This window comes from Rattus rattus, chromosome 8, assembly GCF_011064425.1.
Source record: "Rattus rattus isolate New Zealand chromosome 8, Rrattus_CSIRO_v1, whole genome shotgun sequence".
Lineage (NCBI taxonomy): Eukaryota > Metazoa > Chordata > Mammalia > Rodentia > Muridae > Rattus > Rattus rattus.
In genome coordinates this window covers 106,329,673-106,348,084 of record NC_046161.1, presented here as the reverse complement: position 1 = coordinate 106,348,084, position 18,412 = coordinate 106,329,673, and positions in this window count along the sequence as shown.

The window sequence follows — 18,412 nt, the reverse complement described above, 5'->3', positions numbered from 1 at the left end:
CAACATCTGGATTCAGTGGGAAAAGAAAACTCAAGAAAAAGGTCAGCCGTAAACCACGACCTTAGCAAACTTCCAAAACTGAAAAGCACCAGTAACACTTATTTTTGGCGAGAGTTTGTAAAAATGAATGTTCTCGGTTGCTGGAAGTGGAGGGCATCCGTGCAACTCTGTGCAAGAGCATTTAGTCCGATTTACCAAGATGGTGTTTGAGGGTTCAGCAATTTTAGCAGCTGTACTTCGGAGAATCTGTCCTAAAATGAGGTGCCGATGTGCCCAGAGAGAGGCATGCACATATGTGAGTGTGTGTGAATGGTACTCGAGTGTGTGAGTATATTTGTGCATGTGTATGCATGTATGCAAGTATGTGTGTGCGCATGCATGTGTGTGCACGTGTGAGTGTGTATGTGCACATGTGAGTTGCGTGCATTTGTGTGTGTACATGTGAGGGTGTGCATGTGTGGCTCTGTGTGCACACATGTGTGCATGTGTGAGTGACTGTGCCCACAATAATTGAATATTTTATGTATAATAAAAATGAAAGGAGAAAAACAAGTAGAAATGACCCAACTTCCTTAAACTATGAAAACTGTATTAGAGACCATCCTGCAGTCATTCACATGACTATTCTGCTATAACTGGGACAAAGTCCAGATTATATTTTTAGAGTGAACAAGAGTGAATAAAGTGAGATATAAAAACATCTCTAACTCTATTCCGCTTGTCTAAAAGATATATGGATTTGGTTTTTGTTTTGCTATATTTTTAATTTATGTGGAGAAAATTCTTGAAATCTATCCTCCAAGCTTTCTTTTTTTAGGAGCGGGGTTGTTGATGGGAAAACTCTGTTTTCTTATTTTCTGTGACTTTTTCTTTTTACAGGAAACATACATAGTTTTTTGATTTCAAGAATAATGATTCTGTGGTGGCGAGATACCTCCATGGGTATTCAAAAGCAACTTGGGGAGAAAACAGTGTATTTGGCTTATACTTCCAGGTCATAATCCATCACTGAGGAAAGCTGAGGCAGAAATGCAGACAGTAGGTTAGAGCAGAAACCATGGAAGAATGCCGCTTGCTGGTTCACACTTTGGGTTTCTTGGACTCACATTCAGTTACTTTTCTAAAATTTATATATTTAATCACTTTACATCACAACATCAGCCCCCACTCTCCTCCCAATACCCACTCACACAGATCCTCTCCCCATTCTTCCTCCTTTCTCCTTTGAGAAGCGGGAGCAGCCCTCTGGATACCACCCTCCTCCACTACCTTCTCCTCCTGGTCACTGCAGGACCGGGCACATCCTCTCCCACTGAGACCAGACAAGGTGACCCAATTACGAGAACAGGATCCACGGGCAAGCAGCAGATTCAGGAACAGTTGTTTGGGACCTGCATGAAGACCAAGCTGCACATCTGCTACATCTGTGGGGGCGGGGTACACCCAGCCTGTGCTTGATCTTCGGTTGGTGGTTCAGTTTCTGGGAGCCCCCAGAGATCCAGGTTAGTTGACTCTGTTAGTCTTCCTTGGAGTCCCTATCCCCTCCAGGTCCCAAAATCTGTCCCCCTACTCTTCCACAAGAGTCCCCGAGTTTCATCCAATGTTTGGCTGTGGGTGTCTGCATCTGTTTCAGTCAGCTGTTGGGTAGAGCCTCTATGAGGACAGATATGCTAGGCTCCTGTCTGCAAGCATAACAGAGTATCATAGTGTCAGAGATTGGTTCCAATTTGGGGCAGTCATTGGTCGGCCACTTCCTCTGTCTCTGCTCTATCTTTGTCCCTGAACACCTTGTAGGCAGAACACATTTTGGGTTGAAGGGTGTGTGGGTGGGTTGCTGTCCTTATCCCCTCACTGGCAGTCCTGCCTGGCTACAGGAAGTGGCCACTTCAGGACTCATATCCCCAACTGGGCTCTCAGCTAGAGTTGCCCCATAGACACCCTAGGGCCTCCCCTCATCCCAGGTTTCTGGCACATCCTAGAGGCTGTCCTCCATCCACCACTGATTTACATTCTCTCTCCCCTAAACCTGTCCCTACACCTGCCCTCCCCCAGCTCCTTCACACCCCCTCTCCCGTCCAGTTTCCTTCTTCCATTCACCTCCAATATCTATTTTATTTCTTCTTCTAAGAAAGATTCAAGCATCCTCCCTCGGGCCCTCACTATTTGGCTTCTTTGGGTCTGTGGATTACAGCATGGTTGCCCTGTACCTATGGCTAATATCCATTTATAAGTGAGTACATACCATGCACGTCCTTTGGGTTACCTCACTCAGAATGATATTTTCCAGTTCCATCCATTTGCCTGCAAAATTCATGGTGTCTTTGTTTTTAATAGCTGAGTAGAATTCCATTGTGTGAATGAACCGCATTTTCTTTATCCATTCTTCATTCGAGGGACATCTAAGTTGTTTCCAGTTTCTGGCTATTACGAATAAAGCTGCTATGAACATAATGAAGCAAGTATCCTTGTGGGATGGTAGAGCATTTGGGGGGGGGGAGGTATATGCCCAGGACTGGGTCTTGAGGTAGAACTATTCCCAGTTTTCTGAAAAACTGCCAAATTGATTTCCAGAGTGGTTGTACAAGTTTGCACTCCTATCAGCAATGGAGGGAGTGTTCTCTTGGCCCTATATCCTCGATAACATGTGCTATACCTTGAGGTTTTTATCTTAGCCATTCTGATGGGTATAAAGCAGAATCTCAGAGTCATTTTGATTTGCATTTCCTTGATGACTAAGGACATTGGACATTCCTTTAAGTGTTTCTTTGCCATTTAAGATTTCTGTATCCCATTTTAAATTAGGTTACTTGGGTGGTCAGTGTCTAACTTCTTGAGTTCTTTACATAGTTTGGATATTAGCCCTCTGTCTGATGTAAGATTGATGAAGATCTTTCCCAATCTGTAGGCTGTCATTTTGTCCTATTGATGATGTCCTTTGACTTACAGAAGCCTTTCAGTTTCACAAGGCCCCATTTATTAACTGTAGATCTTAGTGCTTGAGTCATTGGAGTTCTGTTCAGGAAGTTGTCTCTTGTATCAATGACTTCAAGGCTACTCAGCTAATTTTCTTATCACTCAGAACCATGCCTAAGGAATGGACTGTCCACAGTGGGTCAGGCCTTCTTCACCAATTAAGCATCAAGATAGTCCCTTACCGCCATGCCCATAGGTCAACATGGTAAAGACAATTCCAGAAGAGACTCTATCCCTAGGTGATTCTGAGCTGTGTCAAGCTGACAGTCAATGCTAACTAGGACAGTGAACAAGAATGCTTGCTGTGCAAGCATCGGGACCTATATTCAGATCCCCAGGACTTACATCAAAATCAAGAGTGGCCATATATGCCTGTCACCTTAGCACTGTGATGGGGGAACAATATAAGAAGACTTATGGGCTAGATGGTCTAGCTGAAAGACTGCAAGCTCCAGGCTTAGTGAGAAATCCTATCTCAAAGAGATAAGGCAACAGATGATAGAACAGAATACCCAGTGTCTTCCTCTGGTCTTCTCAAGCACAAGTGCAAGCAAGCACACCTTCACACACACAAACACACACACACACACACACACACACACACACACACACACTCACTCACTCACAGGTGCACTCACAACACTAGCCTACCCAAGATGGACATAGTGTTCTGAATGGAAACTAGGGCCTACTGGTGTCTCAGAGTATTTGAAGAAAACTAGGTGGTAACCTTAATTCGCAGTGTTTTTTTTTCCTGGTAGAAATATTCCCACCCTGTTTAATTTCAGATGATCATAGTATTCTTGAATGTTTAACACCATAGACGTTTACATTCATGTCTATCACCATTGCAAAAAATTAAGAGAACAGCTTAAAGGAGGAGGGTTATTTCAGCAGGTCTCTGAGCAGCACCCTGAGGGGGCTGTGCAGCAGGTCTCCGATCTCCCCACCTGGAAAAGTGATTCTGTGCACACTCAGAGTCCACCCAGACTCCCTCTGTGCACTGTTGGCAGAAGACCGTTGCCTGGAGACTGGGACTTGAAGTGGTCCAGGATTCCTTCCAGGCAGACTTTTCTGCTAATGACTTATCTCCTAGGGTTGAAAGAGTTAATCGTGCAATACTATGAGACCAGAGGAGCCAAGGAAGCCTGGAGAGCTGAGCAGTGCCATTCCCTAGGCAGGTGGTTCTGAGTGCTATAAGAATTCTAGCTGAGTAGACTTGAACTCATTGGTACAGGTGGACAGAGGGAAGGGCGTATAGGGAGCAGAGCTAAGAATGGCTCTCAAGGACAAAATCACCATACACTGCATGAGTGCCTTTCTCCCTTTCCCTCTTTCCTTCCCTCTCTCCATCCCTATCTTTCTTGTGTCCTGAGTGCTCATGTGAGTTTGAGTGTGAGTGTGTGTGTGGGGGGGGGGTGTGTAAAGGTGTGCTTGTTTGTACCTGTACATGAGGAGGCCAGAGGAAGACATTGGGTATCTTGTTCTATCATTCTCTGCCTTATTCCAGGGGATGGGGAGATAGTCTATTGGTGCATGGGTGGCAACCAGCATATGAGGCATCTGGTCAACCTTCATCTACAACCAGAAAGCAGAGAAAGGAATGGACTTTTCGGCTTACTCTCTCTCCTTTTTATTAGGCCGGGCAGTTCGGCTAGGTCTTCCCATCTCAACTAAGCTAATCTAGAAAATCCCTCACAGCTCATCCAGGGGCTTGTCTTCTTGCTCATTCTAGATCTGTCGAGTTGATGCTCTGCACTAACCATTGAGCACCCAGTCATACCTGTTTTCAAGGTATGTTGAAGGGGACCATCGCCAAAGTCCCAGGTGACAAAGTCAAGTCAAAAACTGTTGCAGAGTGGGCTGGTGATTAAGTTCAATGGTACAGCTCTTGCCTAACCAATGTAAGAACCCAGGTCCAATCCCTAGTATCTCAAAAATAAAGACAGGGAGAGAGAGGGGGAAGGAAGAAGGAAAGAGAGGGAGGTGCCTATGCAGTGTAAGGTGATTCTGCTCTTGAGAGCCATTCTCAGCTTTGTTCCCTGTACACCCTTCTGTCTGTTCACTGCTCAGCTCTCAAGGCTCCCTAGGCTCCTCTGGTCTCTTCATAGTATTGCACGATTATTCCCTTCAACCCTAGGAGATAAGTCATCAGCAGAAAAGTCTGTCAGGAAGGAATCCTGGACCACTTCAAGTCCCACAGTCTCCAGGCAACTGTCTTCTGCAAATAGTTCGCAGAGGGAGTCTGGGTGAACTTTCAGTGTATACACAATCACTTCTCCAGGTGTGGAGATCAGAGACCTGCTGCACAGACCCCTTAGGGTGCTGCTTGGAGACCTGCTGCATAGCCCTTCTCAAGATGCTGCCTTGTATTGTGGCACCTGATAGTTCAAAAAGTTAGGAATGAGGAACACTACTGCCCCAGTTCTACCAGATGCCAGAGATAAAACGACCCTGTAGATTTCAGAGTGCTGTGATGATCAAGCCTACTTCTGACAGCTCCAGTGACCATGTAACCTGCCTCTGTAGGTACTTAGACGAAGCTTAAGGCCACCTGAGCTTGGAATATCAAGGCTCTGGTTACTCAGAGTATAATCCAGAAGCAGGAAGGGACCCATCACATCATAGGTGGATTGGAACCCCAAAAGGGTAAGGTCTTTAAAAGTATCAAACCAAGATCAGGGTCCCAGTAATCGGGAAGCATTGGTACAGGAAATTAAGCATAGGACCCACTAAACAGCCATCCTGCACTTGGCTCATGATGAGAGGCATCCTGGATCAGATGAATGTAAAAGGAGCTTTGGCATGTACATCAAGTCCAATCCACTGGTAGTCAGCTTTAACATGTGCATAAAGTTTAGTCAATCAGTATTGAGAGTAGAGGGCATAGGTGATGGTTATAAAGTCTTGCTCTTAAGAATGACTGTTGAGCCAGTCATGGTCTCATCAGAGGAGCCCCTCAACCTTTGCCCTAAAATATGAGAAAACCAAATAGTGATTTGCTGAATACACCGCAGAGCATGTCTCTTGAGTTCTGAGTACCCAGAGTATGGAGAAGAGGGTGTGCCACTATGAGCCATGGCTTCATAAAACCCTTCCAGCATGGCTCCTAGGTCAACCAACTCTTTCCTCTGTCCATCCAGCTTCAGTTCATCCACCTCCTAGCAGACTCCTAGAGATAGAGACAGGGCTACCACAGGGATTCGCCTCAAGGTGCTAATTGGGGTAATGAGTTAGCAGATAATCCAATTGTGGCTTTTATGTACTCCTTCAAGGCCTTAATTCAACCTGAAAGGGTGATTAAGGAAAGAATTGTCAGGGCATGACCGAGCTCTTAGGTGGATCTGAGGTCTTTCAGGTTGTATCTCCCAGGACACTGCACCTCTGTCATACTCCAGTACCTTGAGGTCATAGGTTAGCAAACTTTCTCTACAAAGAGCCAGGCAGCAAATACTTTAGACCTTGTGGGTCATGTGTTCTCTGTTACAGATACCTCAGGGCTGCTCTTGCAGCTCAAAATTAGCCATAAACAACGCATAATTGGATGGGAGAATGAGCAAAGTCTGGATGTGTTCCAGTGCACCACCACGGCCATGAAAACAGTTGGCAGACCCATGGTTTACTGACCCCTCAGCTCTAGATATTTTTCCTCATTTGCCTTCTCTTTTGCCATTTCAAGAAAACACAGTCTGCTTATGTGAAATTTTAAGGCCATTCCTTGAAATCTCCACAGGAAGGATCAACAATAATGGATGTGACCAAACCCAGGGAGGGCAGGACTTGTGGTCATTGAGCTCTGTATCAGGGACTTCTTCCTGTTGCTCTCACAAATGCAGGGCAAGATCTGGAGAGATGGCTTGGCAGTTAAGGGCTGTGGGTTCAATTCCCAGGACCCACATGGCAGCTCATACCCAACTGTAACTCCAGTTCCAGAGGATCCCACACCATCTTCTGGCCCCCACGGGCACTAGTAGTGCATGCGGAACACAGAATACATACAAGAAAAATCACACACATATAAAATAAAATTAATTTTAAAAAGGTCACAAAATATCTTGCAAAAGCAGTGTGAGGAAGGATGTAATTTGACCCACAGTTGGAGAGCACAGCCCATCATGTCAGGGAAGCTATGGCGACAGGAGCTTGAGGCACTGGTCACAGTGTATCTGTGGTCAGGAAGGAGAAAGAAAGAAATATTGCTGGTCAGTGTACTCCCCCTTGTAATGCAGTCTAGGACCCCCAGATGGGGGCGAGTCTTCCCACCACTCTTCAGAGATATGTGCAGACGCTTGTTTCAATGATGGCTCCAAATCCGATCACACTGACAACAAAGATGACCCTTCCCATGATACCTCAGTGTCTTACAGATTTTTGAAAGGCAACCACATATATGACATCATAGTTCATCAGTCTGTGCTATCATTTGGGGAATGTGGTGTAGCTCATTCTTAAGAAAGATCTCAAGGACCCAGAAACACACTAGCAAATGTTGCGTTGCTCTGATATTGAGCAGAGCCTCTTCTGCCTCTATATAACAAAGGTTACTCTTTCTTGTATTACACACTCAGTACCATCTTCGGGTAGCTGACCCTGACCCTCTCAGAGATCCAGGGATCCAGACTGATGGAGGCACCAGCACGGGGACCAGCTGAAGGCACCATAGTAAGAAAGGAGGAAATGTTCCCAGTAGTGACATACCATTCTATTAGTCACATGACCACAGCTCCCCACAAAGAGAGAAGAAATAGTACCTCTGTCTCTACCACACTTACGCCCCGAGCTGCTGCATGACCTTGGACAGCTATTGAAATATTCTGTGTTTCAATTTCCTTCCTGGTGCAGCAAGAACAATAACAGCTTCAGAATCAAGTACTGTGGTAATAAGAATTGATGATGGGCTTTTAAATCACGGTGTCAGACACTTAGCAAGCATTCAGTAAAAGTCAGCCGTGGCTTTTATTATTACTAACTGCCAATTGTGAGAAAAACACCTTATCCCTCTGGGTCTGTGTTCGCTCATTTACAAATCAGGTATGTCAGTAATGCTGTTAAGGCCAGCTATTAGGATAAATGGCACAATACACCAAAGATCGCAGCCTCATGCCCGGCATACAATAAACATTTAATAAAAGTTATTTCCCCACTGCTCTCTGCAATCATAGATTGATCTTTTTTTTTTTTTCCAGTCCTGGTGGCAAGGGGCTCCCTGAGTCAAATGGGTTGCATGATTTTTTTTGAGGTGCAGACCCAAGGAATCAGAAGTGGCTCTGTGTTTCCACATGTTGCCGAACACCCATAGGTGAGGTTTTACAAAACTTAAGTATGCTGGAAACTACACTTCCCAGAATCCCTTGTGCTTATATGGTCTGGGTCGGAGATTCAGACAGTGAATTTAGGTAAGATCTGGGACTTGAAAGTGAGGCGGTTGCCATTCTGGTGTGACAAGAGGTTTTGGGGAGGTGATACAGAGACGCAGGTGGACTCCAGGTGTCTTCTTGTTCCCTCCCTCTTCCTAATTTGCCTTTCTTGATTGGCAGCACTTGGCTTTCAGGCTTACCACTACTGTGAACTCTCCTCAGACATCATTACTCCCAGGGACAGCTCCATCAACCCCTCTGTGCTTCCCCTTCAGTGGCTGAAGTGACCAGCAGCAGCTTCAGAGCTCCCTGACAGCTTGCTGCATTGACCCACAGAGTCTAACCTCCTAAGGACTGGATAAAAGACTCCAGTACCCATACACGAAGTCTCAGCCCCAGAACCTCAGAGGGACACTGCATTTGGAGACTTGTGAATGCCTCACTGTGTGAGCATCTGAGAGCTATCCAGAAACCAAAGGTTTCAGAAGAAGCCAGGCCTGACAGCACCTTGATCCCGCACTAAGTTCAGACAAATTACGAGCACAGTCTTGTGGAATGACCAAGTCTCTCCTGTTTGGGGCTTTTCCTAATGCCAAATCTTTTACTCACCTTTCAATTTTTAAGGGACCCCACGTCTCGGCTTTTCCCCACAGCTAGGCAAGGTCTCATTCTTGCAGTTTTTTCTTGTTGTTATTGTTTTGTTTGGTTTTTATCCCACAGTGCTTTTGAAGAGTCTGCCATCCTGACACAGCTCAGACATGCGCTTGTAAGCAATCAAAAAATATGAATCGGGGCCTGTAACTATTTAAAGAGAAGTTCAATCCGGTTTTACCACGTGTGACCCTTGGGCTGGAACTTTGTTTCTGTGTCTTGAGAGGGCTGCTTTAATGGCGTCACCTTTCAGAATGCTTGCGTGGATCAAGGGGATTCCTGAATTGAGACATCGAGGTCGGCGTCTCACACACAGATCATACATGTTGGCTCGTGGGATAATTATTTGTTGCCTGTCCAAGAGATAAAGCACTGTCTTAGCAAGGTGTTGGTCACTGTAATAAAACACCTGAGCAGAATAACAAAACGGAGAAAAAATATATTTTGTCTCCCAGTCTCAGACGTCAGCCCAGTACAGCAGAGCGGCCATGGTGTAGCCAACCGCACAGCAGCCAGAAAGCTTTTTCCCTTCACACTTTAGTCCATCTGGACTCCCAGCCCTTGGGACGGTTTTGCCAGCATGCAGGGCACACCTTCCCTCACTGAGGTACTCCTTTCTGTCAGTTATCTCTCAGACACATCTTTGTCTAATAGCCTAGGTCAGTCAAAGCGGCAATCTGGATTAATTATCATACCGATTTTCAAGTGTCTTTTCTTGCCCCCGGTTTTCCTGCATTCACTTCTGTTTTCTCTCCTGGATTAAAAACATCTCAAGTAGAGGCATGCTCAAGAGTTTCTTGGTTCTCACCATCTAGCAGCAGGCCCATGGCTGACTCTAGGGAAATCGTAACCAACCGAGATCTAGATGTGATTGCACTTGCTCCAAGGAAGGCTCCCGTCCTGTTGGAGCCCGGCTTCCAAATGCTCTTCATGAGTTTCTTCTTCTGGTCTCCCCTTGCCTCTGATCTTCTGTCCCACCATCCCACCAAGCAGAGCTGATTTGCATAATAAACAGAGCACTATGAACCTATGCACAAAACACTATGGCTTGGACTTGGTTTGTTCTCTTCAAAAGCTTGTGTTGAAATATGATTCTGGGCTGGAGAGATGGCGCAGTGGTTAAGAGCACTGACTGCTCTTCCAGAGGTCCTGAGTTCAAATCCCAGCAACCATCTGGTGGCTTACAACCATCTGTAATGGGATCTGATGTCCTCTTCTGGTGTATCTGAAGACAGCTACAGTGTACTCATATATAATAAATAAACCTTTAAAAAAAAGAAATGTGATTCCATTATGAGAGACTGAGGCAGGCAAGTGTGGGGAGAGTTTAATAACCTGGGACTCTAGTTGGTTCCACTTTTGCATATCCCACTCTTCCAACAATGCACCCTGGCAGCCCAGTGCCCTTACTGTCATGAACACACCTCTCTCTGCAGAACGCATTTACAAACCTAAGACGCCCACCCACCTGTGTCAGGTGATGTGCACATCCCTCTCTGAACAATGAGATACGTTTCTCTTCTCCTTAAATACCATCCAACTAAGACAGTTTCTATTAACATGTATCCCCGTTAGACCCCAGTGCTTTGTAGAGCCATTCCAATCTGAGCTGATTTGGAAGTGCACATACAACAAGGCAAAGAGAACTTTTAGGAAGACTCTTTCATTTACCCTCTTATACTCATGCATAATTGGGTGTGTGCATGCGATTCAGAGCAGGTGCATTATGGAAGGAACATGTGCAACAGCAAAATGATGATACGACCTAATCTAGTCATCAAAATGCAGAGCCACTGTGACTATGCTTCTTACTCACCAAACCTTACAAGTGGAAGCCCCAGAAGATGACCATCACCCTTGAACATCTTCATCCCTGTGGCCTGCTGCTCCCTCTCAGTGTACTCCGACACTGAAATAAAGTTTTCTTGCAAATCAGTGTGGGCTTTATTTCAGGTCTTTGACTAAGAAGCAGAGACCATGGAAACACCCTGCCCCAACCCAGACCAACAATGCAATCCTAAACAGTAGAGCCAGGGAAGGACTTTAGAAAGCTGACTTGGACTCTACTCAGTGTGACTATTGGGTCAATGGATTGAGAGCAGGTTACCTTGAGCGGGTTATCTTCTACAAAAGCTACTTTGGCTGCGTCTCCCCACTGAGTCGCCTTGCTGGCTTTGCCAATACCTTCTTTATAATAACCCTTCTTAGCCACACCATGTCTACTTGATTGAGATGTCTTCTCACAGCATGTTTCCCTACATCCTTTAGAACACAGTAGAGGAACGATTTCTCGGACTTCTATCTCCTTAATATGCTAGGGGGGTGCGATGAATCTTTACTGTTTTCCCTCTAGCTATAAATATGACAGTTAGTTGACATACAGCCATTCACAATGCACAACATACGCAAATGGGAAGCCCCAAAGCTCGTGCCCCGGAGAGAACCATTGCTAACAGTTCAGAGCATCTATATTCAATTTTGCTTTTCCACACATGTTAACGCATTTTATTTTCATTTTCTCCTTTAAAAAGCAAAATTGGTGTCACATTATACAGTGCTCTCCCATATGTTTTTTCCCTCCCTCTCCTGGCAAGATTTCTTGGAAACACTTCATTTTGGAAAGTTGTTTCCGCATTAGTATGTATAGATTCTCACTCTCCTGAACAGTTTCTGATTTGCCATAATGTGTCCAATTATTTCCACACTGACAGATATTCGGGTTGCTTTCTTTCTTTTCTCAATATCAATCAATGCTAAGATCAACATTTTGGTGATACGGGGGAGGGGTCCCTTGGAGTGATGGAAACTTTCTTGCCTGAAGTGAGCACAACTGTGGATCCTGATATGGGGACCCCACCAGAGATGACCACTCTGACACTGCCTAGGACCAATTGAAAGTCTTTATTCCAGCCATCTAGGACTACACCCAGGGATTCAGGTCCTAAGTATAGCACTGAGTGTCCACAGCACAGGGTTTTTTAAGGCAGACAGAAACCACCATTTCCTGGCATCTCGCTCAGCAGCAGGGGGTGGGGGGTGGGGTGCTTCACACAAGCAAGCGATTTGACAGAAGTGAAGATAAGCAGTTAGCTACAGGGGGGTTCTGCACAAGCAGGCGCTAAGATAAGTTAGCAGGGGCACCTAACCTTGGGTTCCTAGAATAGAGTTTGATGATTTCCCATGGGATTCTCCATCAAGGAGCTCAAACTTTAGTTAAACCTGAAATGCCCTCAGCAAGAACACAAGACAGAGGAAGCTCTGCCCTGTCTTGCCCTACCACAATCCAAGGGCACCGGACAATCCACTGCCGTCAGAACTACCCCAAGGCAGGAATGTCTTGGTCCTTTGTCTTATAGACTCAAAAAGTGAATTTCAGAAACAAGAGAAAGGTGAACTGGAAAGGAGCTTTTAAATTATTTATTTTATTTTTAATCACATGTCTATTTGTGGGTATGGACACATATATGCAGGTGCCCACGGAAAGCAGAAGTGTCAAATCCCTTGGAGCTGGGGTTACAGACAAGCACGGGAAGCCTGGTGCTGGGAACCAACTATACAAGAACAGCATAAACTCTTAGCCACTGAGCCTTCTCTCTAATCACTAAGAAGATTATTATGATTGTAAGTATGAGCATAAGAGAACAAAAGCAAGGCAGAAGCAGAAACCCAAAACTGGGGGATGTCAAGCTGCAAGTCTAGGACTTTTTCCTGTGGCCAATGGAGAACCTTGCATGGGGCCTAAAGAGAAGGCTGTTGGTCCCATCAGCCAAGCCATGAGGTATCTAGGTGCCTCTTCATATTGGTCACAGCCTCACTTGTAACTTCTAGGCAGGGAGGCTATTTAATTTGAATAAAAATAGAAGGAAAGATATTAACAAACCAGGGCAGGAACCAGAGTGTCTTTCTGGCATTTCCAATCTCTACTCAGAACAGAAACAAGGATGTTCCCAACGCTCCTGAACTGCCTGGCAGGCTTCTATCTCCTGTCCTCTTCACTTACATGAGGTCTGACATAGCTTTTCTGGAGGATAAACTCCTGTAGGAGGGAATTTGGAGACTGCTAGCCATACCCATTTACAGTCCCATCAGTCAAACCCAGGGGCTGTCTGTGCCTCCACCGGAGAAGCAACTTTCCCTTTCTCTCACGGTTGTGTTCTAACTCATTATAATTAACACAGGGCAGAATAACAATAGGCTCTTCTCTCTCCTTTACAGATGGATTGAAAAGGAAATTCCCTAAGTGGTAAATAGGAGATTAACTTTGCCCAGGGGTAATTAGCATTTATATAGCTCTCCTTCTCAGAGGTATTACAGCCTTAACTAACTCGCATTTGTTCACAAACAAAAATTTGACACCGAAAGAATTGTGCAGGCCCTTCCTGGGAGCTATGAACAGAAGTTATCTGAAAGAGTCCCCAGTGAATTATGGATTCTGAGGAATGACTGGCTAGAACTCTGAGACAGGAATGTTGCCTTTATGTTGAACCTGCGCTGGTCTAGCATCTTTGTATCTATTAGGTAACGTTACCCAGGACTTGGGATTTCCTGCTGTGGATTGTCTGTCTTACGACTGAGAGAATTTAAAAACAGACTGGGAAGTTCTAGGACCACTTCAATAGGGTTTGGGAGAAAACAACTGGGAAGGCAAGGCGAAAAAAATCCTAGCAGAGAGAGAGACTAGGAAGAAGAGAGCTATCTGTGCCTTTGGAGTCTAAGAGAGCAAGCAGGCTCAGAAATGAGGGGAGGTTGAGGAGCTGCCTGGAACTTAGGGTTGCGGAGGAGTAAGATGGCCGGAGCAGAGAAGGCATGCTTACATTGTGGCTAGCATCTGGAAAAGAGATGGAAAGAAAGAAGTCGGCTACAATGTTTTGAGTTAGAGTTTAGAAAAGCAGGGAAGGTTTGGCAGTGAGGAGCAGCTGTATAAGCACCTGCTGCAGGGAAGGGAGGAACCATCAGTATAATATTTTATTAAGAGGCTGGTTTTTCCTCCCATGTCCTTATCACATCGTCAGGAAAATCAGCCTACCCAAGGGGAAGTCTCCTTTGACAGGCCAAGTTGGATTGATGCTGAAGGAAGGAATGTGTAAGCTTGGGGGAGGTTAGAATGTCAGGGTCTCCGCTCAGGGTCAGAGGTGAACTCGGATTCTATTCTTCTGATAAGAAGGAAATACCTTTTTCTTAATGGACCAACAAAATCTAATACCTCTTCCTTCGCAGGTGATATTTTAAACTTTACAGAGGGACAAAGCTGATGTTTCCCTTTCTAGTGTTGCTAGGGTAACCACTGTGGTATCCAAAGCCAGTTCTGAGGGATTGGTCCTTCCTCCATAGCCTCCAAGGCTGCTAATATCGGCCCAGCGTTCTAACAGTAAGATTTTCAGCCTCTATTGCTTTAGCAGATCCCTACCTTCCACCCATCCTCAAGCTAAGGATGTATTCAGATTGCATCTGAAAACTACAGAAAAGATCCTTTTTTCCTATTCAGCTGTGAACTGCCTGTCTCTATTGATGTATTTGTTAAACACATTCGATTTTTTTTAACTTTTGTTGTTATTGTTGTTCTGTTACTATAAAGGTCCAAGTCTTCCCTTCCACAGTGGATTGTGTCACTAAGGGAACCTGAACTCATTCCTGGATTGTGGTCATTCAGATACGGCTCCTACTAAACACAATAAACATTCCTGTGTTTTCTTTGACAAAGTTCTGCTGTTCTGTTCCTCAAACAGGTGTCTTAAGATGCGTCATTTTGTCGGACTTTAAGAATCATTTCAAGGGACTTTTAAAAATGGAGAATCATACTATTTATGAGTCAGGCTGCTAAAAAGGAGGAGCAGAGGATGCCAGGTTAAGGCCTGTCAACAATCACTTCACATGGTATCACACACACTCGATCCTAGCATGTGGAAGGCAGAGGCTTGTGAATCTCTATAAGTTTGAGGCCAGCCTGGTCTATACAGAGAGAGATCCAATAGAAGGTGTCCGGTGTGAATTTGTATATAAGTTACATATATCCCAAGTAACAATATAGAGGCTGGAGAGAGTCAACAGGTAAGAGTACGTCTTGCTCTTGCAGAAGACCCTGGTTCACTTCCCAGCATACCCATGTCACTTCTTGTGATTCCAGTTCCAGGGGATAGGATGCACCCTCCCAGTCACTGGGGGCATTCACACAAACACACACACACACACACACACACACACACACATTCACACATACACACAATCACATTCACACACACACTCACACACTAACACACATACTAACAAACTCATACACACTCATTTATACACTTTCACACACTCACACATACTTGCTCACTCACACATTCACACACTCTCACACACACACACACACACATGTGCACACACATACACAAACACACACTGCCTTAGTTACTTTTTTATTACTGTGATAAGACATCATGACCAAGGCAATTTATAGAAGTTGTTTACTGGGACTTACAATTTCAAAGTGTTAGATTCCATGACCATCATGGCCAGGACCATGGCAGCAGGCAGGCATGGCACTGGAGCAGGCACTGAGAGCTTACATACTGAGACGCAAACCTGAGCAGAGACAACTAACTGGCAATGTCATTGGTTTTTGAAACCTAAGCCTACTGTCAATCACACTCTTTCAATAAGGCCACTCCCTCTAATCCTTCCCAAACAGTTCCACCAACTGGGGGCCAAGTATTCAAATATATAAGACTATGGAATCAATGTTCATTCAGACTATCACACACATGTGAATACAAATAATAAAGCAAATCTTTAAAAGATAAGTAACAATGTGATATGTTTAACATACAATGTATATTATATAAAACCAATAGTCAAAGTTGTCACTAAGATTTTTCTGCTCCTTTTCTACTTCCCTCAGCATCCTGCTATGCTGAGGCTCAAGGCAGATTGCTTGTGGGCGCATCCTGCAGAATCTGTTGCATCCAATTGCTACTCAGTACAATCCTCCGACCATACAATTGCTACTTAGTACAGCCTTCCGACCATAGTCTCTTTACTTTTCCATTCTTCCAGGGATGAACATGGAAACTGTGTAGAACTCTACAATATAACATACGAGACTGGGATGAACAAAGGATCTATTTCTCAGCGACAGTTACTTTGGTGTTTGTGTCCAGGAGTCTGATTGTCAGGATCAGGAAAGTTTTTAACTTCTTATAATGGCAGCTTATGAAGATGGAGAAAACAGTATAATGAACGCCTACGTGCCCAACTGCTAGATTTAAAAATTATCATTATTTTCTTGTATTTATGTCCCCCTTTCTTCATTTTGTTGTTGATTTGTGAGGGGGGAACTCTGGCACTGAGCTATTTCCATGTTCAGATCTGTTACATAAAGATGATTTTTGGATAGCTTCATCACCAATTATTACCCTAACAAAACAAGCAACTCTTCTCACTGTGGCCAAACCTCTCTGATTATCCCAGATATAACTTTGTAGATACCTTGTCCAATTTAAGCCCCAAATAATGTGGTAAATTATCTGGGTTCTGATTCTTACTTGGTCAATTTATACTTGTTTCATTTCTTCATGCCTTTGATGTGTGTATATGTATGTGCATGAGTGTGTGCGTGTGTGTGTGCATGAGTGTGCGTGTGTGTGCGTGTGTGTGTGTGTGTGTGTGTGTGTGTGTGTGTGTGTACCTGAACTGGCATTCCTCAGCTGATATTCATCTTGGCTTTCTTTGTGAGACAGGGTCTCTCACTGGCCTGGAATTCTGCAAGTAAGTCGGACTGGCTGGCCAGAGCTCCCCAGGGATCTACCTGTGTCCCACTCCTTAGTGTTGGGATTGCAAGAACATTTATGACACACATGGATTTTTTTTAATATGGCTTCTGGAGCTTGAACTCTGGCCCTCAGTCTCTCAGAAACGTCGCTTTGCTACTGAGGCAGGCCCAAGTGATTGATGTGTAAGGAAAGAGTCAGCTTCCTAAAGGGATGTTCCACATTCTTGTCATGTCATAAATTTGCTCTTCTGTCCCTAATGCTTCTCACAAACTCAAGGTTGGATGGAGGGCCGGTGTACATCCTGCATAACCAGTCTTCAGTTGACTCTGCACTTCATAGACTTCGTGTGTGTGAGGTGGCCTGGAAGGACCTGTTCTGGGAGGATCTGTGTTTGCACTTCTACTGCCAACAAGGCCCCACGGAGTTTCTGACAGCAGCAGTGCCCCAGCCCTCCCCTAGGTCTCCCAGTAGTTTTTGCACTGGTTTGATCTGGTTTTGGCTGTGATGAAACACCTTAGCAAAAGCAATTTAGGGAAAGCGAGTATATATTTGATGGTACAACTCCAAATCACAGTCCATCCCTGAAGGAAACCAAGGCAGGAACTCAAAGTAGAAACCTGAAGGCAGGTCTTTTGCTATCCCACACGTTACCTCAGACAACACAATTCACTTCACAGCCAAAGAGGCAGAGAAGAGCTGTGGGAGATGCTGAGTGCAGGAGCCATGGGGAATGGTATGTGCTGGAGCCATGGGGGATGATGGGTACAGGAACCATGGGGGATGGTGTGTGCTGGATGGCTCACAGATGGTATATCCCCAGCTAGCTTTCTTACATGGTTCAGGATGGGACATCTGCCTGGGGCTGGTATGATACCTGGTTGGCTGGTCTCTCCCCTATCAATTATCAAGACAGATGGGCTAATCTGACCCAGACAACTTTTCACTTGAGACTCCTCTTTCAGATGATTCTAGACTGTGAGAAGTCGATAGTGAAAGCTAACCAGTACAGGTGCCACTTCACAAGGGGCTGTTAATAGCGATTTTTAAATTCTGGGACTGTACTCAATATATTAACAATAACTTTTCTATGAAACAACTTTCTCTTAGTAACCACAGTGTTTTTCTTCCTGAAATGTGGTCCATGTGAACAATTTTCTCTTGGTTATCAATTACTAGGTCAGGGTTGTTGACCTTACTTGACAAAGGTCATTGTTAACCTTGAGAGACCAAAATCGTTTTTGTCTTGTTTTGTTTTTCATTTACTTGTTTGCATTCTGATTCTTAGAGGTTTGACGCTTAGCAACTCTCACCTTTGACTGGAAAGATATAAATTATCACCTTGAATTCCAGTGGCCTCTGACAGGGCCATCCTTGCCTTGGAGTCCTTTCTCCGAGTGACAGCTCATCAGATCACTGCAGGCTTCCTTCGTTCATACCAAATAAATGAGTGACCAATCCTTGAGGGTCTGGTCCATGTGGGGAGATGTGCTGAAACTGCTCTTCTCTGTGCTGGGATGATAGAGTCACAGCACGGGCTACTTCTGGACTAATTGGAGAACATGGATAGGAAATGTGTTGTTGGTAAGAAAGTGTTAACCTCCTTGGTTTTATTTGTTTGCTTGCTTGCTTGGGTTTTGTCTGTATGCACTCAAGGAGAATGAATACTGAGCTTCCTCC